The sequence below is a fragment of the Bos indicus x Bos taurus genome, chromosome 20 (genome assembly GCF_003369695.1).
Source record: "Bos indicus x Bos taurus breed Angus x Brahman F1 hybrid chromosome 20, Bos_hybrid_MaternalHap_v2.0, whole genome shotgun sequence".
Classification (NCBI taxonomy): Eukaryota; Metazoa; Chordata; class Mammalia; order Artiodactyla; family Bovidae; genus Bos; species Bos indicus x Bos taurus.
This window is the reverse complement of record NC_040095.1, coordinates 18,128,218-18,154,390: the sequence shown is the minus strand read 5'-3', so window position 1 is coordinate 18,154,390 and position 26,173 is coordinate 18,128,218. Positions and strand designations below refer to the sequence as shown.

Here is a 26,173-nt window from a genome sequence, read left to right as displayed (position 1 = left end):
ATAGGGAGGGAAAGTCAGAGACAAGTAGAGGTCAGTAACGTCGAGAACTATGACTTTCAGGCCCAATCTTCTAGTTCTTTGTGTTTCGAAAAAGAAAAGAGTGACAGTGCACAAAGGTCAGCATCAGGCCTGTTCTGAAAATAAGTTTAAAAGAGTGTGTCTTGGGAGTAATGGTCATCATCACCACGGCATACAAACTTAACTGTGATTTAGGACTAAAGGAGCAGAGTTCTGACCAAACCGGGTTGCTGGACCGTTGGGATTATACATATAGAGCCCACACAAACTGTATACCTATTAGTTGTACCTGTAAATGTAGGATTTTTGTTAAACCTCTCCCCACACAATTTTTGGCAGAGAACCAGTCTAGAGTAAGAGCCAACTCTATCTTGTTTATTTGAGGTTTTATTAACAGTAATAACCTAAGAATGTTAGTAGTTTTTATAGCACGTTTTTTAACACCTTTTGAACCACAATCATGTTAGCAACCATCTGCTGGCCTAATGTTTAAAGGCACATACTAAGGAAACCAGTGTTGGACAAAGAGAGAAATACTATATAAATCTTTTAAAAATTACTTATTATTAAGTCATAATCATTCAAAAAAGAGGAAAAACCCAGCAACAACTCTAACATTTTCGGGAGTCATATTTCTTAATTGATGCTTTTATTCTGGCTGTAACTTTCTTTTCATTTTATACGCTTGCTGTCATTTGCCCATTTCTCTTCTGTGCTTGAGTGCATTTCCCTTTATCTTCTTCTATTGTATTTTTATTTATAGAAGACAAAGTACAATGTGATGCTTCTTATTACTTGCTAAATTCCTTGTTTACATGCTAAATCCCTATTTTAATATAGTTTTGGGATAAATTTACTGAAAATATTCAGTGCTTATATTTTCAGTTTTGAATTTATTCATATTGTGACAGTAATTGGTAGAAAACTGTTTCTCACAGCTGACAGGCCAAAAAAAAAAAAAAAAAAGCTTGGGGACAAAGCTAGCACATGCCAGAGTGCTGAGGACCCATCAGATATTTAAAGAAGTGGCATTTGTACTTGCATTATTTAAGCTACTGTTGAAAAGGGGGGTGGGAAGAGACCATATTTGTAGCAAGTGTACTATAGAATTCATTTTCTAAAGTATCATGTTTTTGAAGGGGTATAACATCTATCAGGCATTTTATAAGGCACGCAAAACAAATAGATAATAGTTCTCAAAAAGAGCTAGAAATCATGAATGTTGTTGTGACATAAACCTTTTTTTAATCCCAAAATTCAAAGAAATATATTTACCTCCTAGAAAACAGTAATTAAGCCCAAGTTTCAAACTGAATGTGCATGAATAATTTTGTCATTTTTTTACCACAGAAATACTTTTTAGTAAACAGTACAAGTAAAGAAATAATTATATTTAACCTCTGTTTTGCCAATTAACTTAGATGTTAATTGTCAAACATCTAACAAACATGAAAAAAAAAGAAAGCTACAGCCAGAATAAAAGCATCAATTAAGAAATATGACTCTTGAAAACAATGTTAGAGTTGTTGCTGGGTTTTTCCTCTTTTTTGAATGATTATGACCTAATTGTGGTTTGGGGGACTTTTCATAGGCCTAAGAATTCCTCAAGAGATGGGATAGCTGGTTCTTTTGTTTCAGTGATTATGACTATATTTCTATTCTTTCTGGCAAGTATGAATAATTACGTTCAATAAAAATCAAACAGCATCTTACTTATGGCTCATCAAAGAGAAAAACAACCTTGCCCTTAATTCTATGAAATACATGGTGCTACAGGTAACAACAGATAGAAGTGTCATCTCTACTTTATTTTGTCATTTTTCATACTATAGGATGAAATTTTGAAGGGTCATTGATATAGATCAAAATACAATAACTCTTTTGGACTTTGAGGATACTGTATTAAATCATCTCAGATCCATTGTTGAAATGAAGCTTTGCACAACCCCCTGGTGGCTCATTTTCATAATGTTCATGGGGTTCTCGAGGCAAGGATACTGAAGTGGTTTGCCATTCCCTTCTCCAGTGATTCATGTTTTGTGAGAACTCCACCATGACCCATTTGGAAAATACCCTGATGCTTAGAAGGATTGAGGGCAGGAGGAGAAGAGAGTGACAGAGGATGAGATGGTTGGATGGCATCACTGACTCAAAGGACATGAGTTTGAGCAAACTCTGGGAGATAGTGAAGCCTGGCGTGCTGCAGTCCATGGAGTTGCAAAGAGTCAGATACACTTGGCGACTGAACAACAACTGGTGGCTCAATTGTAAAGAATCTGCCTGCAATTCAGAAGACCGATTACAGTGTAGGAAACACAGGTTCAATCACTGGGTCAAGAAGGATTCCTTTCCTGTGAAGGAAATGGCAACCCACTCCAGTATTCTTGCCTGGGAAATCCCATGGACAGAGGAGCCTGGCTGTCTACAGCCCATGGGGTCACAAGAGTTGGACACAACTCAGTGACTAAACCACCACCACCACCAACTGAACATGTTAAAAAAGTTTAAGTAGTTGTGAAACTGTCCTCTTTCCCTGGCCTCAACCAAGAGCAAATTGTAAAACACTTTAACCTGAAGTTTACACAGTCTGATAAGTCTTTTTTTGTTTTCCTTTTTTTCCTCATACACAGTTAATGTAATGGGTTGAATAGTATCCCCCAGAAGTTCTTATCTGCCCAAAATAAGGTCTTTGCATATGTAATTTGTTGACGTAGGGTCCGACTAGAGTGAGCCCTAAATCCAATGACTAGAGTCTTACAAGAAGAGAAGAGAGCACAGAGAGAAGAATGTCTTGTGAAGATGGAGGCAGAGACTGGAGTGATGCAGCTACAAGCCCAGAAATGTCATGGAATGCCAGTACCACTAGAAGAGGCAATGATGACATCTTCCCTAGCGTCTCCAGAGGGAGCCTGACTCTGCCTGCACCTTGATTTTGGACTTCTAGCCTACAGAACTCTGAGAGAATAGATTTCTACGTTTTTAATGTGTATTGATTTACTTTTGGCTGCATTGAGTGTTAACTGCAGCACGTGGAATCTTCGTTGCAGCACACGGACTTAGTTGCCCTTGTGGCATGTGAGATCTTAGTTTCCGGAGCAGAGATCGAACCTGAATCCCCTGCATTGATAGGTGGATTCTTAAGTACTGGACCACCAGGGAAGTTCCATTTCTCTTGTTTTAAACTACCCAGTTTGTGGTATTTTGTTATGGCAACCCTAGGAGACCAAGACAGTGTTCCTAACCATTCTCCTAAGAACATGTGTTTTACTACTTACTTTTACATGTTTGTCTTATGTGCTGTACTGTGAGGTCCTTAAGGGTGAAACCATGTTATACTCATCCACAGTATGCACATGATTCAATGTCCCCCAAATAGTTATCACATAAGTGTGTGGACACTTATTTTTTAAGGTTCCCAAATGTATTCTTCATGAATAAACCTGTTAGTTTTAAATTAGATTTGCATATTCGAGGAAGACAAGAGTATAAATAATCATAAGGATATTCTATATGGAAAAGGTTGGAGATAATTACCAGGCACAGGTTTCTATAGTTAGCAAAGGTATGCTAGCTGTTACTACCACTTTTAGATCCCATTCATATGAAAGATAAGATCTGAAGTGAATTTTAAAGTAAATGAAATTTCTAAAGAGCTGTCAATCTGAATTTTCCAGAGAATATTCAGATTGTCACAATTTTGCTCTAACATTATAGAGCACAACTGAAAATAAATGATTGCTTAACTATCAAAACTTCATCCAAAGTACAGATCACTTATAAAGATTAACATTTTAGTAAAAAGACTAAAATATGTAATTTAAAGTCATGGTATTTTATGAAGAACTGATATTCCAAAATAACATACAAGCGGATATATAAAAATTTTTAATTTTTACTCTTAAAGGATTGGCTTATAGCCTGAATTTCTAAGAAATGAAAAAAAGGTCAGTAAATAATATTCTTGTGTCTCAGTTTAAATTTATTCTCCATTTGCTAGTATCATTTTTTTGTTTCTCTTTGATTACGAGTACTTTTAAATTGTCCCTTTGAGTGTTTTTTACCCAGTAGTTGAAAGACTGCTAGTAGAGGCACTAATGACTCTTCTGGGTGCTTGTAGGTTGTTTTAACCTGTCTCAGGTTTTGGGTTTTTTTCCCATGAATTTTAACATACAGGAATTCCTAGTCTTTGTATATTGAATTCTCACCCTTCTTATAGAGACTGTAAGTTTAAGAAATACTAATTTAATTCACTACAGGAAATGGATCAGTACTAGAAAAAACAAAGAATGCCGATTTTAAAAATTGGCAAATACTTAAATGTATATGCTTTTAGCTACATAAACTAATAAATTATGAATTATAAGCAAAATTTAGTTTATCCAACCAGGTAAATATAAACATCTCTTGTAATGGTTAAATCTTTATATATAAATCTGTGGATGGACACTCAAGTTATCTTCTACTAATAAGAAAAGGATCACTGATTTTAGTTAGTAGAGGGTATCTTTTTAGATGTTTGTTCATTATGTTTTCTAGAGGAAAGAGATGGTTTTAAGGGCCACTTGGTAATTATCTTCTTTCTGCTTTTCAATGATGTTTTCACATTCCATAGATCAAAATAAAAATCTCTGTGGTATCCTTCTTAAACTCTGACAGTTTCTCTGACATATCTTGTGACTGGATCATATGGGTAAAATTATCCATAATAATCTCAAATTAAAAATCTAGATATGAGCAAGTAGATTTATAACTAATATGCTGGAATATATTTTTAGAAATATATTTGTACTTTTGGACTTACTACTGTTACTCTAATACCCCAATGAGCCCAGTAACCTTGATGGTACTATATTAACCATATAAGATTTTTACCTTTTGTTCAAAATTTGTTGTTGTGCATGCCTTCGAGCTCTGTCATGTCTGACTCTTTACGACCCTTTGGACTGTAGTCCTCTAGGCTCCTCTGTCTATGAGATTATCCCATCTAGAATGCTGGAATGGGTTGCCATTTCCTCTTCCAGGGGATCTTCCCTATCCAGGGATCAGACCTACATCTCTTACAGCTCCTGCATTGGCAGGTGGATTCTTTTACCACTGAGCTACGTGGGAAGTCCTTGAAATTTGTTGGTCTTTGATAAAGGAATCATTCTATGATTGTAATTTAAATTCCTCTTTAACTCAAGTGCTTATCATTAGCAAGCCAGTACCATAAATGATAGTATATATATGCAGTGGATGCAGCTGTAAAAAATAACGAGGGCATGCTTTGTGTACTAATATTTTGTATAAAAAATTCCAATAGATATTACTTAATAAAATGGAAAATTGCAGAAATTTTGTAGAGTTAGCTATTTTTTTGTGGAAAAGCAAAAGGGGTAAAATTATCTATGTGTATATATGTATATATGTATAATATACGTGTGTGCATGCGCGCACATGCGTGTGTGTTAGTCGCTCAGTTCGAGTCCGACTCTTTGTGACCCCATGGACTCTAGCCCACCAGGCTCTGTCCATGGAATTCTCCAGGCAAGAATACTCGAGTGGGTTGCCATTTCCTTCTCCAGGGGATCTTCCCAACCCAGGGATTGAACCTGAGTCTCCTACATTTCAGGCAGATTCTTTACTGTCTGAGCCATTGGGGAAGATGTATAACTTATGTATATATATATATTAATATATGTGTTGACTTTTATGTTGACTTTTGTGTGCACGAAAATAATTTCTAGAAGGATGAACTAATAAAAGGAAGTTGCCAGCTATGTGTATGTGCAGAGATGAGCACTCAGCAAATAGGACTTATGTATAGTATATAACCTTTCTTTCTTATATTTGATCATTTTTTCTGTGTACCCCATCCCAATTCTGTGTATTCAATGGAAATAATCATCTTTGGGACCTCAATGTTGGTAGTAAATCCAATGTAACCCTACCAAAAGCAATTTATATATAGAAGGATATATTTTCTCTGTAGATAGTCTTTTAGAGAAGGATGTGTTAACCTAAGTAAGAAATAATTCTCCAAATTAAGTAGTGTCCATCTGCAGGAATTGTTACAAGTTGTTTGTACTTTGGGAGAAGGCAATGGCAACCCACTCCAGTACTCTTGCCTGGAAAATCCCATGGATGGAGGAGCCTGGTGGGCTGCAGTCCATGGGGTCACAAAGAGTCAGACACGACTGAGCAACTTCACTTTCACTTTTCACTTTCATGCATTGGAGAAGGAAATGGCAACCCACTCCAGTGTACTTGCCTGGAGAATCCCGGGGAAGGCGGAGCCTGGTGGGCTGCCGTCTGTGGGATCGCACAGAGTCGGGCATGACTGAAGTGACTTAGCAGCAGCAGTTTGTACTTTGGATGTCAGTGTTTTGTTCTTATATTTTTACCTTTTTTTTCTAATTATGAAAGTAATAAAAAAAAAGTAATGCAAACATGAGAAGTTTACCATAGTCCTTCCTCAACCCGTTGAAATAACTACATTCAGTTTTCAGTTGGTTAAACATCCAGTTTTTTCCTTGGTCTTTTGACTTTGTTTAATAGTACTTTTTTTTTTTTGCTCCCTAGAAGTTTTTTTAGAAAGAAAAATATATAGCACTTTTCTTAAAAGTTTCTGAGTTATTTATCATTTATAGAAAGGCCTTTCCAAATTCAATAATATATAATAATTGTAAGGGATCAATCCAATAAGATATAATAATTGTAAGTACATATGCACTAACATAGGACCATTTAATACATAAAACAAAGATTAAATAATATAGAGAAAGTGACAAATATAAAGGGAGGAAGGGAAAAGTTGTTTCTTTGAAAAGATAAATTGATAAACCTTGAGCCAGTCTCATAGTAATAGTAGGAGATTTTAACACCCTGTTTACATCAATAGGTTATCCAGAAAGAAAATCAATATGGAAATATTGGCTTTAAATGACACATTAGCTCAGATAGACTTAATAGATATATAGAGAACATTTCATCCAAAAGAAGCTGAATATACATGTTTTTTTTCCAGATGCGCACACTGAGAAATGAACAAGCTAGTCCACAAAACAAAACTCAGTAAATTTAAGACTGAAATCATATCAGGTATCTTTTCCAACCACAACACTATGTCCCTGGAAATCAACTGAAAAAAAACACAAACATGTGGAGACTAAACAATATGCTACTAAACAACTGATGGATCACTGAAGAAATCGAAGGAAACATAAAAAAGTATCTAGAGATGAAGGAAAGCAAAAACACAATGATCTAAAACCTATGGGACACAGCAAAAGCAGTTCTAAGAGGGAAGTTTATACAATACAAGCTTACCTCAGGAAATGAGAAAAATCTTAAATAACCTAACTTTACACCTAAAGCCACTAGATAAAGAATAGCAAACAAAAACCAAAGTCAGTAAAAGGAAATAAAACATAAAGATCCAAGCAGAAATAAATGAAATAAAACAATACAAAAGATCAGTGAAACTAAAAGCTGGCTCTTTGACAAGATACACAAATCTGATAAACCTTTAGTCAGATTCATTAATAAAAGAGAGAGGGTCCAAATCAATAAAATTGAAATAAAAGGCAGGAAGTTTCAGATAATACCACAGAAATACAGAGAATCATAACAGATTACTGTGAATAATTATGCATAATAAAATAGACAATTTATAAGTGGATAAATTTTTAGAAACATATACTATTCCAAGACTGAACCAGAAAGAAAATATGAACTGACCAAGTATCAGTAACGAAACTGAATCAATAATTTTAAAAATCTCCAACCAAACAAAAGTCCAGGACTCAGAGCATGTGAAAGTTTGCATAATCCCTTCAAGAGTGGAGTCTGTGCTTCCTGCAGCTTTCCAGCTCTCCTGTACACAAGCCCCATTGGCCTTCAAAGCCAGATGTTTGGGGGCTCATCTTCCTAATGCAAGACCCCCAGGCAAGGGAGTCCAATATGGGCTCAGACCCTTTGCCCCTTGAGGAGAACCTCTACATTTGTGATAATTCTCCCATTTGTATGTTGCCTACCAAAGTGTGTGGGAGTGTACTCCCATATCTCTACCCCTCCTTCCTGTTTCTTTGTGGTTCCTTCTTTATGTATTTAGTTGTTGACAGTCTTTTCTGCTAGTTTTCAGGTTGTTCTCATAAGTCATTGCTCTGTAAATAGTTGCAATTTTGATATGTTTGTTTAGAGGAAGTGAGCTCAGGGTCTTCCTTCTCCATCTTGGCCACCTTACCTTTATCTTCCTACCAACTTTTCTGAAATGCTTCTTTGATCCTGAAGTCACTAGACTCTGCAGGGCTCCAGGCAAATTTGAACTGCAGTATGTCAGAATTTCCCCTTGCCTACTACTCCCCTTCAACAGCAAAATAAGTTCAGTATAAAAAACTCTTTATTTGGTTTGTAGTATGATTTTTAAACTATAATCAGCCAACAGAATAATTTATAATAACAATAATAGCTAATACATCTAATACTAAGTGCCAAGTACTATTCTTAGTGCTTTATATACAGGCACTAAATTATCCTGTTACTGTATTTTATCTTATTTTTCCTATTTTATACTTTGGCCACCTCATGTGAAGAGTTGACTCATTGGAAAAGACTCTAATGCTGGGAGGGATTGGGGGCAGGAGGAGAAGGGGATGACAGAGGATGAGATGGCTGGATGGCATCACCGACTCGATGGACATGAGTCTGGGTGAACTCCGGGAGTTGGTGATGGACAGGCTGGTGCGCTGCGATTCATGGGGTCGCAAAGAGTCGGACACAACTGAGCGACTGAACTGAACTGAAAAGTGGGCACAGGGAATTTAAGTAATACTAAATTATATAACCTAGCAAATTACAGAGCCACATGGTCTGGCTCCCACGACTGTGCTCTTAACCAATTGCCTTGTTGTTGCTCAGTCACTAAGTCGATTCCAACTCTTTGTGACACCATGGACTGCAGCACACCAGGCTTCCCTGTCCTTCACTGTCTCCCAGAGTTTGCTCAAACTCATTTCCATGAGTTAGTGATGACATCCAACCATCTCATCCTCTGTCACCCCCCTTCTCTTGAGAGTGTGAAAATGTTAGTTGCTCAGTTGTGTCTGATTCTTTGTGACCCCATGGACTGTAGCCCGCCAGGCTCCTCTGTCCATGGGATTCTCCAGCAAGAACTCACTCCCATGGAGTGAGTTGCCATTCTCTTCCCCAGGGGATCTTCCCCACCCAGGGGTCAAACCTAGGTCTCTTTCATCGAAGATAGATTCTCTACCATCAGAGCTATAAGGGAAGCCAAGGATGGGATACGAACCCAAAAGTGAAAGTTGCTCAGTTGTGTCTGACTCTTTGCGATCCTATGGACTGTAGCCTGCCAGGCTCCTCTGTCCATGGGATTCTCAAACAAGAGTACTGGCTGCTGCTGCTGCTGCTAAGTCATTTCAGTCATGTCCGACTCTGTGTGACCCCATAGACGGCAGCCCACCAGGCTCCCCGTCCCTGGGATTCTCCAGGCAAGAACACTGGAGTGGGTTTCCATTTCCTTCTCCAACGCATGAAGGTGAAAAGTGAAAGTGAAGTTGCTCAGTCGTGTCTGACTCTTAGCAACCCCATGGACTGCAGCCCACCAGCTCCTCTGTCCATGGGATTTTCCAGGCAAGTGTACTGGAGTGGGGTGCCATTGCCTTCTCCAAGAGTACTGGAGTGGGTAGCAATTCCCTTCTCCAGGGGATCTTCCTGAATCCAGGATTGAACCAGCGTTTCCTGCACTGCAGGCGTTCTTTACAGTCTGAACCACCATGGAAGTCCCCCGCAATTCCCTTGCCTTCAGTTTTTCCCAGCATCAGGGTCTTTTCCCGTGAGTCGGCTCTTCACATCAGATGGCCAAAAGATTGGAGCTTCAACTTCAGCATCAGTCCTTCCAATGAGTATTTAGGCTTGATTTCCTTTAGGATTGACTGGTTTGATCCTGCAGTCCAAGGGACTCTCAAGAGTCTTCTCCACCTAAAGAAACAAAAGACCTATATATAGAAAACTATAAAACACTGATAAAAGATATCAAAGAGGACACAAATAGATGGAAAAATACACCATGTTCATGGATTGGAAGAATCAATATAGTGAAAATGAGTATACTACCCAAAGCAATCTATAGATTCAATGCAATCCCTATCAAGCTACCAACAGTATTTTTCACAGAACTAGAACAAATAATCTCACAATTTGTATGGAAATACAAAAAACCTCAAATAGCCAAAGCAATCTTGAGAAAGAAGAATGGAACTGGAAGAATCAACCTGCCTGACTTCAGGCTATATTGCAACGCTACTGTACCATACCAGACAGTATGGTACTGGCACAAAGACAGAAATATAGATCAATGGAACAAAATAGAAAGCCCAGAGATAAATCCACACATCTATGGACACCTTATCTTTGACAAAGGAGGCAAGAATATACAATGGAGAAAAGACAATTTCTTTAACAAGTGGTGCTGGGAAAACTGGTCAACCACTTGTAAAAGAATGAAACTAGAACACTTTCTAACACCATACACAAAAATAAACTCAAAATGGATTAAAGATCTAAATGTAAGACCAGAAACTATAAAACTCCTAGAGGAAAACATAGGCAAAACATTCTCTGACATAAATCACAGCAGTATCCTCTATAACCCACCTCCCAGAGTAATGGAAATAAAAGCAAAAATAAACAAATGGGACCTAATTAAACTTAAAAGCTTTTGCACAACGAAGGAAACTATAAGTGAGGTGAAAAGACAGCCTTCAGATGGAAAAAAATAATAGCAAATGAAGCAACTGACAAAGAATTAATCTCAAAAATATACAAGCAACTCCTGCAGCTCAATTCCAGAAAAATAAACAACCCAATCAAAAAAATGGGCCAAAGAACTAAACAGACAGTTCTCCAGTGAAGACATACAGATGGCTAACAAACACATGAAAAGATGCTCAACATTACTCATTATCAGAGAAATGCCAATTAAAACCACAATGAGGTACCATCTCATGCAATCAGAATGGCTGCTATCCAAGTCTACCAACAATAAACTCTGGAGAGGGTGTGGTGAAAAGGGAAGCCTCTTACACTGTTGGTGGGAATGCAAACTAGTACAGCCACTATGGAGAACAGTGTGGAGATTCCTTAAAAAACTGGAAATAGAACTGCCATGTGACTCAGCAATCCCACTGCTGGGCATACACACCTAGGAAACCAGAATTGAAAGAGATCACGCATACTCCAGTGTTCATCGCAGCACTGTTTATAATAGCCAGGACATGGAAGCAACCTAGATGTCCATCAGCAGACAAATGGAAGAAAGCTGTGGTGCATTTATACAATGGGATATTGCTGCTGCTGCTGCTAAGTCGCTTCAGTCGTGTCTGACTCTGTGCGACCCTATAGACGGCAGCCCACCAGGCTCCCCAGTCCCTGGGATTCTCTAGGCAAGAACACTGGAGTGGGTTGCCATTTCCTTCCTCAATGCATGAAAGTGAAAAGTGAAAGGGAAGTCGTTCAGTCGTATCCAACTCTTAGCAACATGATGGACTGCAGCCTACCAGGCTCCTCCATCCATGGGATTTTCCAGGCAAGAGTACTGGAGTGGGTTGCCATTGCCTTCTCCAATGGGATATTATTCAGCCATTAAAAAGAATACATTTGAATCAGTTCTAGTGAGTTGGATGAAACTGGAGCCTATTATACAGAGTGAAGTAAGTCAGAAAGAAAAACACCAATACAGTATACTAACACATATATATGGAATTTAGAAAGATGGCAACAATAACCCTATATGCAAGACAGCAAAAGAAACACAGATGTATTGAACAGTCTTTTGCACTCTGTGGGAGAAGGTGAGGATGGGATGATCTGAGAGAATAACTTTGAAACATGTATATTATCATATGTGAAACAGATTGCTAGTCCAGGTTTGATGCATGAGACAGGGTGCTCAGGGCTGGTGCACTGGGATGATCCAGAGGGATGGGATAGGGAGAGAGGTGGGACAGGGGTTCAGGATGGGGAACACATGTACACCGATGGCTGATTCATGTGAATGTATGGCAAAAACCACTACACTATTGTAAAGTAATTAGCCTCCAATTAAAGTAAATTAAAAAAAATCTTACTCAAAATTTAATGAAATAAGAGTCTTCTCCAGCACCACAATACTTGCAGTTTAAAAAAAAAAAATCTTTTATTCAGCATATGTTTTTCAGTTTAACTGGTGTCAAGGTCATATTGGTTATTTGTAGGGACCTGCAAAGTGAAACATTGCCATAAGCTTTTGAGATGAGGGTTGACCTCAGTAATTTCTGAACCAACCGTGCTTTGCACTAGGTGCGAACTTCCTGTGAACCTCAGTGCTGTAACAACCGCATTTTTCTCTCTGATGTTTCATGTTGTTTAAACCATGATGAGAACCTTATCTTTGTCAGCTAGGATTATAACCTGCCACAGAGCCCACAGCCTAAAAAAGGATCGACCCAACTATTCCCAGAATACTATCTCATCCCAGTTGGGTTTCCTCTGAAGTATTAAGGACAGGAAAAGTAAAAGGAGTAAAATGGAGTGTCTGGTGGTGCCGTGTTTGCCTAGGGTCAGCTTAAGTGGCGTTTACGTAACGGTGTGTACTGTCACTATGGTGAAGGGAAAGTCTTTCGAGCCGTTTATCAGTGATTTTATAGTTCTCATTTCATGGAGGATGGAATAAAAGAACAAAGAAAGTTTATTTTCAAAGTGATTTATTAAACATGAAGTGCAAAAAACAAGATAAACTTGTTTATTTTCATATTCTTCCTTTTAAAATGGCATTCTTATTATTGACCCATGAATTCATTTCTCTTTCATATCACAAATTTAAGTGTGTATCTGAAAAAGATCTAGCCAGTTCTAATATATTTTTAAACTCCTGATATGTTCTGGAGCTAACTTTGAGAATTCATTCCCTTGGATTTTTTTTTTTTTTCTCCCTTTATGATTTGGAGAGTTTGGAGATTATGTTTGGATGACTTTCAACTGAGGAGATATGTTTGTTTGTTTATCCATTTTAAGTTAAAAAAACAAACAGATAAATATTCATATCATTTCTTACAGAATAACTCAGTTGTCAAATTATTTTTGTATCCCAGGGTTAGTGCTTACTCAGATTAAACTTTTTGGAAAGGAGACTGAGTTAAAAATGTGGATGCTATTTAATATGATAGGGTACCTTGAACTATTTCAAAGGCATGGACAGGTTTTGTTTTTGTATGAAGTGAAGAATGAGGCATTGGAGTTATAAGCTTAAGATTCTTGTTGGATAAATGAATTTTCCTAAGGGTAAGGGTAATGGAAATGTTTAATAATTTGCATTGAGAAGTTAATGTTACCAAAACTGTCTCCCAAGGCAGCCCTCTTCAAGCCATTATACCTGGTCTAATCACCTTATCTCTCAATGTCAGAAAAGTTGATGTTAACCCTAACACCTGAATAAGAGTTCTTCCTGTAACCTTTGTGTTTTTTCCTTGAAGACATTGTAGTGGAGAAGTATCATTCCTCATTCTTCTTTGTGATTTAGATGTTTCTCATTCTTTTGCTAGAAGCAATGAGGCAGTGCAAAATATCATCTTTGAGACTGTAAGGACGTCAAAGTCTGACTAGAGTGGATTAAGATGGGTGATTTGGGAGAGGAGTGGTGGCAGAAGAACATTCACAATCGGATCTGCTTTTTCAGGCTTTGTCAGTTGCATGTCAAAGTTGCTTTTGACATAACATGCAAGTGAAACTATCCATCCCTACCATCTCTATGTGAAAGCCAGTTCAGTTCAGTTCAGTTGCTCCGTTGTGTCTGACTCTTTGCAGCCCCATGGCCTGCAGCATGCCAGGCTTTCCATGGACAGAGGAGCCTGGTGGGCTACAGCCCATGGGGTTGCAAAAGTAAGACACAACTTAGCGACTAAATCTCCACCACAACAAAAGAACAATCATCAAATTTGGTGTTTGAAAGCCACAGAGTATGTGAGATGCCTGGAGAAAGGGATGTAATGGATGGCTGTTTCCAGAAATGAAACAAGAAAGTAAGGGAACCCTGATACTATCCATTCATATTCAAAGAGAAAAGCAAAAGATGAGGTGCAATTTTATGCCCTCCTTCAGCTCTGTGGAAGCCAAGGTATATTTTAAAAGCCTATTCATACTAATCTACAAAATTAAGCATTTTAGATTTATATCAGAATTTTGTATTCTTTGTAATATATTTAGAAAGGATATTAATCTGGCAATTTTAAAGATCAAGTTTATCCCTATGGTATTACATCCTCTAATTATATACTATTTGAGTCAATATATTCAAGTAGCCCTTTATTAAAAATAATATAAATAGGTCACAAGAGGACATAGTTATTTTTTATAAACCCACTTTTCCTTGTTAGAAAGAGTTTCCTTTATTAAGAAAGATTAAAAGAAAAAAAAATCACTTCTAGGGAAAAAGTTGTTTTTAGTCCATGTAATTTAGGATCTCATCAAGTACTAAAAAGTTATTTGAGAAATAAAACATGGGAGGGCAGGAGAAGGGGACGACAGAGGATGAGATGGTTGGATGGCATCACCGACTCAATGGACATGGGTTTGGGTGGACTCCGGGAATTGGTGATGGACAGGGAGACCTGGCGTGCTGCGGTTCATTGGGTCACAAACAGTCGGACACGACTGAGCGACTGAACTAAACTGATTTATCCTCTATCAGCGCTAACTGTGCTCTTGACAAGAAGTGTTGAGTGTACCCAAACTTAACATTTAGTTTTATAGAGTAGTTTAACTATTTTGGTTGTACATTTGTTGACATTAAAGGGTGATAGGAAATGGTATATGCACAGGCTTTGAAGTCATGCAGACCAGAATTTAAATTCCATGTTCTGTACTGAGAAATTGTGTGACCTTGATCCAAGTTTATGTTTAAGTGGCATTTAGTTAATTCACACTGTTGTCAATGATCACCTCTGTATAGTTTGATGACGTTTTATGAAGACACTTTTTTAACCTAATGCGTAAGGTCTTTGAATGAATAATGATGAAATAAGTTTATATTCCTTGGTTTTAAGAGCTTTAAGAAACGGCTTGATGATGATTCTAGTATGATCTCCCAAATTTCCTTTCAGTTCTAGCTTATTTTAAAATTATATTGTTAAAATTTGGAGATATGAGTAACATGCACCCTAAACATCCTTGTTCCAGCCAGCTTCCTACTTGCCTGGCATGGAATATTGAGTGTCTGTGATAAGCAGAAGATACTGTGTTTATACAGAAAGGAGTTTGTAATTCACTTGAAGAAAAGCTACAGATGAAATATATAGAAAAACATGCTTGTTCTTACTTGTGTGATAAGCCCCAGACCTTTTAAATGTATCCATTCACTTCCTTTCAGAAGACCACATCTTAGTTACCAGAAGCTGAAGAACTGTCATTACAGGGCTACATAATCTGTAAATTTTATATACATGTGCTTGCACGTACATGCATGTACACATACATATATGTATGCAATTATGGTAAAACACAAATAACATAAAATTTTCTATCTTAGCCAGTTTTAAGTGCACAACTTAGTAGTGTTAAGCACATTCACATTGTTTTACATCCAATCTCTAAAACTCTTCATCTTGAAAACCTGAAACTCTATACCCATAAACAACAACTTTCCTTCCCCATTTGTTCCCGTCAACCACCATTCTGTTTTCTATTTCTGTGAACACAGAAGAAAGTAGGCACCTCATATAAGTAGAATCATACAGTGTTTGTCTTTTTGTGACTGGTTTATTTCACTTAGCATAATGTCATCAAGGTCCTTCCGTGTTGTAGCATTTGTCACAATTTCCTTCCTTTTTAAGGCTGAATAATATTGAATCGTATCTATATGCCACAAATGTTGCTTATTTGTTAATCTGTCAATGGGCTCTTGGGTTGTCTCCATCTTTTGTCTGTTGTAAGTGGTACTGCTGTGAGCATGGGTGTACACATATCTCTTCAAGACTCTGCTTTCAGTTCTTTTGCTTATATGCCCAGAAGTAAAATTCTGGATCACATGATAATTCAATTTTTAACTTTTTTGAGGAGCACCGTACACTTTTCCATAGCAGCTGTACAGATTTACATTCCCACCAGCAGTGCACAAGGGTTCCGTTGTGTCCACACCCTTGCTGACACTTGTTATTTTCTTTTTTTTAATAGTAGATACTTAATAGGTGTGAGATATAGTAGTATAATTTAAGCCAAACTTTAACACAGAGAACATTATTATGGAATATACAATCTTGTTTCGAGATCATGGCAAAAGTCTAAATTCGAATAGGAAGGTGATGCTAAACATCTTCGGGGCTGTGATCCAGACGGCCCAGGAGGTGTGGGCCTCAGGGGGGCAGCGGGAGGAGCACCGACTGCCCGCAGGGCAGGTAGGTGATGTTCCGCGAGCGCGGCAGCTCCTATGCGATGTCCTCCGCGGCCTCCCGCTTGCGCAGCTGGATCACCGCCTGCGATGGCAGTGGTGGTTGCGTGCGAGTTGGCTATCAGCTCCGCTTGCTTTAAGTCGCCCTCCACGGAGATGATGGCTTCCTTCTTTTGCTGCTCAGCCTTTTCCTCCACAAATCTGGCCCTCTCTGCTTCCTGCTGAGCCACCTGTTTGGCTTCCACCTCTGTGTGAACTTCCCAAAGGTCAAGGATAGGTCATCCAGGATGAGCCCAAAGGTCACTGCTTGCTCTGTGAGGTCATCGCTCACCTGTCTGGGGGCCAGCTCTCTCTGGGTGATCAGTTCTCCAGCCGAGCCACCACGGACTGGAGGATCTCTGTAGTGATGGACTGGCAGCACACTCTCATCCTAGTCCTCTCCAATGCTGGGGAAGATGCGAGGAAGCTGGCTAGCCACCGGCCAGAAGAGGATGCATATGGTGGTGATGACATTCTGTAAATCTTTGCTACCAGTGTTTACTGGCACATTACATGGTTGAGAGCAGCAGTCAAAGATAATTGGTTTCTGTACCCAAGGGATGAGGAAGTGAGTCCCTTCTCCTATGACAATGTCCTGCACTCCACCGAACCTATCAAAGATGACAGCTCTGTGCCCAGCATCCATATTATACAAGGCAGAGTTCACCACACCTCCTGCAATGGCCAAGGCCAGGCCAAACTTGCCAATAGACTCTTTGGTAGCCGTGTCTCCTTTGGCTGGACCCACTCACACCTGCTTCCACTCTGACCTCCACATCTCAGTTTCTTTGTTGATTTGGCTTTATCCAGGAATATATTTGTAGAGACCACTGCTGCTGCTGCTGCTACTAAGTCACTTCAGACCACTACTCTCCACTAAAATCCATTTTCTCCTTCCTGAACACACAGCTAGACTACATTTACCAGCATCTTTTAAAATTAGGTGTAGCTAGTTTTTTATGTTCACTGTTTTTTTCTAGTTCACTGTGAGTGGAAGTAATGTGAGTCACTTCCTGACCTAGCCAATAAAACTCTGCATATATGTTTCTCAGGGCCCTCTCTTCTTTTTAGCTGAGTGAAATGGCAGTGCTCAGGAAACCTTGAAAGTCATATGTTGACAGTGGCTGAATAGCCATCAGCACGGATCCTTAAATGACTGACTTACCTGAATGTCTACCCAGGATGGTTATGTAAGAAAGAAATATAGTATGATTAGGGAGGTTTTTCTATTAATATAGACATGAAACAAGAAGGGCCTGGGTGGGGGTTGGGGGTGTAATAATGATATAAAAAGATTAAATTAGAGGAACATTAATAAGTATTTATGTATTTTGTTGAAAGTTTGCATCATGGATGGCGAGCAGTAGTAAAATCAATTGAAATTGTCTTAAAATAATTTTAAAACATACTATTGACCAATTTAACAAGAAAAATACAATGTTAAGTATATTCATATTAATGTTATGAAAACAATTGAAGTTTTTAAATGAGGAAGTGAGTAAAGCAATAGTACAATCCAAAGACTTGAGAGATTTTAAGGGAGAAGCGACTGAGGCTCAGGACAGGTGGATGTCATAGGAGGGAAGAGGAGTGCTCATGCTCAGTCACGTCTGACTCTTTGTGACAGCTTGGACCGTAGCCCCCGGGCTCCTCTGTCCCGGGCAAAAGTACTGGAGTGGCTGGCCATTTTCTATTCCAGGGGATCTTCCTGACCCAGTAATTGAACATGAGTTACCTGTGTCTCCTGCATTGGCAGGCAGATTCTTTACCACTGAGCCCCCTGGGAAGCCCAGATGTCATAACGACTGATGAATCAACAGACCAGACCATAGGTTTCCAAGTCCTGATGAGTTAGTCCTAGACAGGAGATTTACAAGGCTAGAGAGGGCTTGGCAACTCAGGCACTTGACATCATCCTTAAGCCATAGACAAGTTTCTGTCCAGACAGGTGAGAGCGGTTACAAGTACAATGTATATGGAGCAGAGGCATATAACATTCCCTTTCCGGTAACAAATCGGATTCAAATCAGGTTATCAGGCTAGAACTAAAGTACAGGGGAAAGGCCAAGGGACAAAACCTTTGCTACTTGACTGGTACCAAAACAAAAATGACCTCCTATTGGTACTTCACTAGTGGTCCAGTTGGTTAAGACTCCATACTTCCACTGCAAGGGGCATGGATTTGATTCCTGGTTGAGGAACTAAGATCCTCATGCTGTGCCCTGAAGCCAAGAAAAACCCCAAAGCAAATCAATTACATTTAAAAAAGTTGCTTCATATTGATCGCTTAGCTTGGGGTGTCTTATTTCCCCGCTTCAACATGGTATTCCCACATATGAGAACTTATGAAGACAGGACAACTTCAGGGGCTAGATACTAAGGATGTATTACAGAAAGACACAAAGCTCTGTGTAACAGAAGTGTAAGGACATCAGTTCATGGTTGGTGCTCATTAAGTGGTTAGTTAGACAGGGAGGCCTGGCGTGCTGCAGTCCTTGGGGTCGCAAAGAGTCAGACGTGAATGAGGGACTGAACTGAAGTGGTTAGAGTAATAGATGTAATCCTGGTAATTTTCATCATAGAGATGAAGTTAAAATAATGAGATCTAATATTATCTAATATCATTGGTGTAATTTTAATGAGCCACTGCAGAGTAGCAATATATCTCCATCATTTTTTTGAGCATTCCAGTGTGTGTACTGAAAGATTCAGATTCCACAGGACAAGGCAGATGTTCATCAACTCTAAAAAGGGGGAAGGTATATACAATATAGTTTTGTATCAGAATTCTATTCCTGCATTTGCCTTGGAAACCACAGTGAGGTCTTAATGCTTTTATATTTTTGTTCTAAAGCAAGTTCCCAACCTACTTGAATTCCAAAAGGTCCACATAAGCAGCTTGCTTAAATTGAACACATTTTTCAATAGTAATTGTGTTATAAATGGCAGTTCGGTTTCCAGAATAATTCTCAAATCCCTTTTAACCCTCAATTCATCTGAATTGCTGCATGTTAGCAAAAACACCAGAGAAGGCAATGGCAACCCACTCCAGTACTCTTGCCTGGAAAATCCCATGGACGGAGGAGCCTGGTGGGCTGCCGTCTGTGGGGTTGCACAGAGTCGGATACAACTGAAGCAACTTAGCAGCAGCAGCAAAAACACATATTGGTTAGCAATGGAATTAAAGAGAGTTGCAATAACTCTGAATGAAGGCCGTGAAATATTAGTTGCTCAGTCCTGTCTGATTTTTTGTGACCCCATGGAGTATAGCCCATCAGGCTACTCTGTCCATGGAATTCTCCAGGCAAGAATACTTCAGTGGGTTGCCATTTTCTTCTCCAGGGGATCTTCCTGACCCAGGAATCAAACCCCAATTCCAGGCAGATTCTTTACCATCTGAGCCACCAGGGAACTCTACAGTTTTCTAAAAGGAGAGATGAAGGAGAAGAAAAGAATGTGTGTGTGTGTGTGTGTGTGTGTGTGTGTGTATCAGATCAGATCAGATCAGTCGCTCAGTCGTGTCCGACTCTTTGCGACCCCATGAATTGCAGCACACCAGGCCTCCCTGTCCATCACCATCTCCTGAGTTCACTCAGACTCACGTCCATCAAGTCAGTGATGCCATCCAGCCATCTCATCCTCTGTCGTCCCCTTCTCCTCCTGCCCCCAATCCCTCCCAGCATCAGGGTCTTTTCCAGTGAGTCCACTCTTTGCATGAGGTGGCTTCCCTTGTAGCTCAGTTGGTTAAGAATCTGCCTGCAGTGCAGGAGACCCCCAGGTTTGATTCCTGGGTTGGGAAGATCCCCTGGAGAAGAAAATGGCAACCCACTCCAGTATCCTTGCCTGGAAAATCTCATGGACAGAGGAGACTGGTGGGCTGCAGTCCATGGGGTCACAAAGAGTCAGGCACGACTGAGCAACTAACACTTACTTACACTTACTTATGTATATATAAAAACTTTTTCAAGTAGGTTTGACTCAGCTGAAATTTTTTTCAAGTGGGTTTAGTAATAAAAGGTGGAATAAAAGAAGAGCCCAAATTATGCTTTAGTCGTTCTGAAGGGCAAGGAAGCAGGTGGGCTTTGGATTGTTATGAGCCCTTTGCCAACCAATAGGTGGTGCTATTGTCATACAGTAGTTAAGTTGCTCTCGGCCCAGAGGGCAAGGAGGATGTGGGAAGTAAGTGTCAGCTAAGTACTATGCACATAAGTGTTGCTCAATAAATATGATTCTGCTCTTCTGAATGAATCAGATAATACTGATGAATAAAACCACTTTAGCAAAATGTTATTGATATGTTGCTAAATTATATTGTCTCTGGACTCTGGAAGCTTATAAAGAAGTAGCAAGGCTTAGGAAAAAAGTGTTAAGCTTTATCATTTATTACTACTAAAAAAGAAATTTTAAGTCCAGTTATTTGATTCTTTTGCAGGTAATATCCTGACGTGCATTACCAGTATACTCTTGACTAGAGACAGTCCCCACATTCTTGTGCACAGTAATTTGGAGACACCCGTCTTAAAGTACTCCGCAACTGAAGTAGGCCTGTATCTCCTTAGGGCTTCCCTGGTAGCTCAGTCAGGAAAGAATCTGCCTGCAATGCAGGAGACCTGGGTTTAATCCCTGGATTGGGAAGATCCCCTGGAGAAGAAAATGGCAACCCACTTCAGTATTCTTGCCTGGAAAATCCCGTGGACAGGGGAGTCTGGTGGGCTACAGTCCATGAGGTTGCAAGAGTTGGACATGATTTAGTGACTACACTTACCACCACTCCTTAGGGTATGAAATTTAAGGAACAATCCTGCATTGTATTACATGGATCACTCAGGAGTTTGTGACAGATCACAGGATTAACTACGTGAAAGATTGGGTAGGAAGAGAAGCAATATGGTCTTTCTGCTATTCACAAGATCTTGATTTTGTCTGGAGAATGAATATATGTTCATGGGTGGATTTTGCAGTTTCAGAAGTGCAGTACACGGTCTGCATTAGTGAATTGCACAATGCTTCTTGGGACTCTAAGAATGTAAGGAGGTTGTCTCCAGGGAAGGGGAGGAGAGAAAAGGTAAATTGTACTTTGGACCCCTGTCTGCCTCAACCAGAGAAGCTCTGCTTTGAACAGTTTCATAAATTCATCTACTAAAGAAGGTATTTTTAAAAACAAGAGTTTGAAAATTACTGACACCTCAGTCTCTTACCAACTGAGCCCAGTTTTTATACTTAGAAATCTGGTTCACAAATACTAGTATAGTTCCTGTTAAATAGATGTATGTATCATGAATGTATCATGTTTCATTAGATAAGTATATGTGGTCTCTTTCTATATCAGAATAGATTTCTGTTCATTCATAAGTAGTGCCTAATGTTAACCAAACTAAATAGATGAATGAAGAATATTAGTAATTTCATGGACTAAAAACTAAATATATATATATATTTTAAAATTAAGACTAATGCATCACAAAATACACTCTATTTTCACTAAATTATCCATATTTAAAATTGTCATCTGTTTTGTGAATTAGTCATGGTAGCTAACAGTGCAGTCCTTGATGCTTTTATAATCTTTGAGAAATGGCCAAGAACTTTGATTTCTGTGAAACTGTTTGGGTCTAGAAAGTAATCAAATGATCAGCCATGTCATCTACTTTTCAAATCTGAAAATAAAATTTGAGGTAGTCCCAAGGTTTGCAAGTGGTATAGCTTAGTTTAATAATTCTCTAAATTTTAATAATATTTGCCACTTTAAAAAATAAATTCCTTCAGCTTTTCTCTTTACCTCGCTATTGACAGCCCCAAGTATTCAAATGGAAATCAAATGCTTTGATTATATTTGTTTTACAACACTATGAGTGTTTGCTAATTTTGAGAGGAGAAAATACTATTCCTTTTTATATTAAGGATGTACCAGATTGGAATTTGTTTGTTTTAGCTAACAACTTTCACTTCAAAATGAAAAAAAATAATTTTCAGTCAATCATAAATTTCCTCATTGTAAGAATAGTCTTTTTAAAACCTGAAATTTCTGTATAATATGTCTTAAAGCCTGTTTAATTTGGCTAAAAAAATTTTTATACCCTCCTTTATTTTCCTTCTCTTTTTATGTGTATTTAAGACATTTAACTCATCTGTCATAATTCAGACATAGTTATATAGCAGAATCATCAAATGTTAGTTTTTTGTGTTATTTCTTCAAATGTTCAAATTCTCAACATAAATATACTTTATACATTGAATATAATTTAGCTTTACAAAGAACTGTAGAATATATTAGATGAATAAAGTACTTCAAGATACTGATTTCCTAAACATCAATCAAAACCAGAAGGCTGCTTCTCTTTCAGCTCTTCAAAGTGAACACATTATTATGTATGTTCATAAATAGTATGAATCCATCATTTGAATTTTTCTTTTTAATGATTAATTCTTTTGGGGGTGAGGGACAAGTGTAATTACAGCTGCACTTTTTCTGAGCATAAAAAATTCCTTGCAGTTTGGAAACTAGGTGATTTTATACAGAACATTCAGGTGTCTATTTTTTTTTTTTAAACATAGCTATTTTCAATGTTTGATTTCCGCAGTAATGGAAAGGACATAAATGAAGTAAAATACTGGACATTTCTAAGATGTATGTGCCTGACTTGGGACTAGAATCCGAAAACCTACTGAACTTTTGACTTTGAATCTTTTTAGATTATTGTAATAGATTCTTCAATATATAGGGACTTCCCTTGTAGCTCAGTCGGTAAAGAATCTGCCTGCAGTTCAAGAGACCAGGGTTCGATTCCTAGGTCAAGATGATCCCCTGGAGAAGGAAATGGCAACCCACTTGAGTGTTCTTGCGTGGAGAATCCCATGGACAGAGGAGTCTGGTAGTCTATAGTCCATGGGGTCACAAGAGTTGGACATGACTTAGCGACTAAACCACCTTATTGTTTGAATAGCATTTTGAGAATTTTCAAGTTTTATTTGCTTATAATATTACTGTTGTTGGTTGTTCAGTCGCTTAGTCATGTACGATCTTTGTGACCCCATGGACTGCAGCATGCCAGGTTCCTCCGTCCTTCACTGTCTCCTGGTCAGTCAGTCACTTCAGTCACTCAGTCGTGTCTGACTCTTTGCAACCCCATGAACTGCAGCACGCCAGGCCTGCCTGTCCCTCACCAACTCCCAAGGTTCACCCAAACCCATGTCCATCGATTTGGTGATGCCATCCAACCATCTCATCCTCTGTCATCCCCTTCTCCTCCTGCCCTCTTTCTTTACCAGCATCAGAGTCTTTTCCAGTGAGTCAGCTCTTCGCATCAGGTGGCCAAAGTACTGGAGTTTCAACTTCAGCATCAGTCCTTCTAGTGAATATTCAGGGTTGATTTCCTTTAGGGTTGACTGGTTTGGTCTCCTTGCTGTCCAGGGGACTCTCAAGAGTCTTCTCCAGCACCACAATTCAAAACTATCAATTCTTCAGCGCTCAGCCTTCTTTATGGTCCAACTCTCACACCTGTACATGACATGACTACTGGAAAAACTGTAGCTTTGACTGTGTGAGCAAAGTGATATATCTGATTTTTAATATCTAGGTTTGTCATAGCTTTCTTTCCAGGGAGCAAGCATCTTTAAGTTTCATGGCTGCAGTCACCATCGGCAGTGGTTTTAAAGCCCAAGAAAATAAAATCTGTCACTGCTTCCACTTTTTCCCCTTCTATTTGCCATGAAGTGATAGGACCCAATGCCATGATCATCCTTTTTTTAATGTTGAGTTTCAAGCCAGCTTTTTCTCTCTCCTCTTTCACCCTAATCAAGACGCTCTTTAGTTCCTCTTCACTTTCTGCCATTAGAGTGATGTCATCTGCATATCTGAGATTGTTGATATTTCTCCCAGCAACCCCAGCTTGTGATTCACCCAGCCTGGCATTTTGCATGATGTACTCTGCATATAATATTACTATGGAACTCTAAAAAAAGACAGTAAATAAGAGTTTATTGTCCATGTGAAAAAGCATAGACACAAATTCGCAGTAGGTTCATCTTTTCTTGTCTTAAATTTTGATGTTCTTCCTGTGTACTTTAAGACCTAAATTTTACAAATGTTATTTATGGCCTTTGAAAAATTTATGAAGTCAGATTTAAACAAAAGAATATTGTTGTGCTATAAACTTGCCACAAAATGTTTATGGTAATAAAGGAAGTAGATCCCTTGCGATTTTTCCACTGTTTTTCTGGGTATAGTTTAAGACCTTTCACTTTTGGATTCTGAAAAGTTAAACCATATTGTATAAGGCATTTTAGAATAACCAAGCATTTTGATATAATTTCGGATTTTCTAAGATAGAAGAAGCTGAGATTCCTTATGGGAAACCTGTAAGAATGGGGAAGCTAATAAGATTTTAGGTAATCCATTGAACTAGTTGGCAGTCTTAAAAATTCTGAAAGCTTATCTGGAAGGCCTCTTTAATTACTTTTAAAGAAGTATTACCTGCTGAGACCTGCTGAGATAGTCTTCAGTGCTCACAAATATATGTAGAATATGTCAAATTATACAGTCATCTCATTTTCAAGCAGGAATGCCTCATTTGATCACTATGGGAAAATAATAGCTTATGATAGTTATGAATAAAATGTTAGTTTTTAATTGTATATCTATAATGATATTATGTGCAGACTTTGTAAATGCTAATTTTAAAGTGTTAAATGGAAAATGCTTACTGTTAGGATTCCAAAAAAAGCTTAGGGGCAAATACTGGCTCTACAACTTTAATTAGTTGTGTGTATTTGGATAAGCTAATCACCTTATGTCTCATTTTCATCATCTGTAAAAGATTATTTTAAGGATAACGGATGATATATCAAGGGCACATAAACATTGCCTGGTACGTAGCAGATTCATAGTAAAAAAAAGTTATCTCTGAGTAACTTCAGTCAAATTACGCTGTAAGTCAAATTGGAAAATGACTTTCAGTGTAAGGATTCTTATTTGGTACTCTTAATTGATGTTTTTTAAAAAATGTACAAGAGTTCAGAATAACAAGGTTTTAAGTATCCAAATCTAACATATATAGTATGGGTCTTGGCTTTCAATAGCCCACACTTTCATATATTATGCATTGACACTTCTAAGCCTCCTTTCGTATGCAAAATTCAATCTTCTATACATCACCACACAGACTGATTTAGAATTATTACCTGGTTTGCACTGATCTCTGCCACTGGGGTAAAGGACCAGACATCAGTCAGGCAGCAAAGATCTTCCTTGGCCATCCTGCCTACTTCATTACCATTCCTCCAAGCCAGGGGCTCCTGTCAGGCATCAAAGGCCTGAATCTTGCTTGTTTTCAAGGGCATAGCTATCCCAGAGATGTGTCACTTTACTCAGCCCAATCTCTCTTTCCACCTCAAAGTCGCCCCTGAATTCCATTCATTCTCCTCGCGGTGCTCCACCAGCGGGAAATATTGGGCTGGAAGTAGACAGCTGGTTGAAAACCTTCACCAGGATTGCATGTGCTCGTGGGCCACAACCAACATAGGCCTCCATCTTTGATTTGGTATTCATGGAAGAAAGTTTATTCTCCACTGTGGTAGATATTTTGTGAGTTGTGATGCTTCAACATTTAAAGTCTGCTTAAATATTTTTCCTAGCCTGTGTGGATGGATTAGGAAAGAAGCAGTGGCCCAAGTAAGGAGAAACGTGTAAGTCTGCCGTTT

General features: G+C 38.6%; 1 protein-coding gene and 1 pseudogene across 2 annotated transcripts in view; one reads left to right on the top strand and one right to left on the bottom strand.

Annotated features, from left to right (window-relative positions):
- NDUFAF2 (NADH:ubiquinone oxidoreductase complex assembly factor 2) overlaps nucleotides 1-26,173 on the top strand; it is a 166,661-nt gene that overhangs the window by 57,908 nt on the left and 82,580 nt on the right. The window lies entirely within an intron of this gene.
- On the bottom strand, nucleotides 16,401-26,003 carry LOC113878826 (annotated as a pseudogene).